Below are 1,747 nucleotides of genomic sequence, written 5' to 3' on the forward strand. Positions count from 1 at the left end.
CTTGCGAAAGGGTTGGAGCAATAAATTCCGGACTAGGGCAATAAATTAGCACTATATTAGCACTAAATTTTTCCATAAGTCCGACTTCGATTTTTAGTGGTGGGGGTTCTAGGTTAATGTACGTTTCGACCGGCTACGATCGAGAATTCTTCGGAGACTCCAATTCTCCGTTACGAGTGGCCCTCCATGTTGCATCGACGCGACGCCGCCTCCTGCAATTGAAAAAGTTTGTTCAGCGAATTAACAATAGCCGACGTACGACGGTAAGTAAATGCCGAGTGTATCTCGCTACGAACAAAGCTTCAACGAGGCGATATTCTCGGTCCTGAGAGACGCGGCCTTCTTTCTCTCTTTCTTCCCCGTCCCCTTCTCCTACTGCCTCCCGTTCTGCGCTCGGTACTTGCACGAACGGCGGCAACTTTAAATGATTCCGCGACACATTATGAAAGGAACGTGCCGCACATTCGCAGAGAGATAAAAGTTCCTCGCTGCGCTTCCCCGCGATTCCGGCCCGGCCGCTTCCTCCGCCCGCACGCCCGTTCGCGTCTTCTTTGTCTGTCGCATTATCTAATTGCCCCCGCCTTTACGTCCGTAATTTTGCACGATCTCGATTATCGCGATTAGCATATTATCGATACGTAGCGCCGCGTATTCGCTATTTTGCGCGCGTCTGCGTCCCGCGCGCCGCCAGGGGCCGGCCATAAATTTCGTACAAATGTATGAAAACACGATTAAAATATTTCGCGAGGGTGTGTCGCGTTAAACGGAGCTCGACGCCGTAAACGGTCTTCACGTCGTAAATTTTGGGGAAACGCGCGCCGCGAAATAATACGTTACACAATTGTAATGTAATCTTAATAACGATAAGTTCCCGCGCCCTCTTGTTTTTTACGACGCAAATAACAACGTCATGCAAAAGGAAAAACTTGTATAATACGCGGAGTAAATAAAGAGTGCACCGCACGTCCAGCGTGGATCACGCAAAGCGTACACATCGAAGTATATTTTGCTCTCGATGTTGCTTTATTTTTCTACATCCCGCGTTTGCATTTTATCGATTCGTGTGTTGAACGCCACTGCGCAGCTTTTTAGTGTATAAAAGGATCACGCAGGAAAATCCACCATATTCCTATCCTTTCTCTGTTTTAAGGAATGGGTTACATTCGCGTATCGCGCTTGCTCGATGCTCATTTCGACCTGCCGCGGAAGATTAGCACTCTGGTGTCTCTAATTAAAAATTTTATTTCACAACAAATAAACGGAATTAATAATTAATTAATTGATGGACAATGCGATTTGCACGCCGCACGTTGGTATTTGGGTGAAATTTCATTTCACTTTGCCTCATCAACTAATGGCAATTATTTCGCAAAAAAAAAATCGAAAGGATTATGAAACAACAAAGGGAGATATTCTCTGCATTGCGACTGGGATATTTATGCGCAGAGATTGGACTGAAAATAGAATTTGCAATATTATAAAAGGGTCAACAGAATCCGTACGGAAAAAAAAACCTTTTTCCACGGTACAGAATGGGAAAAAGAGACCAGCGAACGCAAAATAATGGAAACAAACGAGGAATTTTCTAGATTGAGAGCGCCGGGCTGCGGGCATTTTGAACTTCGACAAACAAACGACGGACAAGACGCATCTGCAACTGCGCGTAGCGCGCGGCTCGCGCGGTTATTCCCCGGCGATTTAAAATACAGGGGGCCGCTTGTATATCATCTTAACCGGACGTGGGAGC

The 1,747-nt window shown here is 46.2% G+C and overlaps 1 pseudogene; it reads left to right on the forward strand.

Annotated features, from left to right (window-relative positions):
• The window catches only part of LOC105564093, a 1,574-nt pseudogene extending 919 nt beyond the window's left edge, over nucleotides 1–655 (forward strand).
• Nucleotides 656–1,747: the final 1,092 nt, after the last annotated feature.

Source organism: Vollenhovia emeryi, unplaced genomic scaffold, assembly GCF_000949405.1.
Source record: "Vollenhovia emeryi isolate VEMERY1.0 unplaced genomic scaffold, V.emery_V1.0 DF939168.1, whole genome shotgun sequence".
Classification (NCBI taxonomy): Eukaryota; Metazoa; Arthropoda; class Insecta; order Hymenoptera; family Formicidae; genus Vollenhovia; species Vollenhovia emeryi.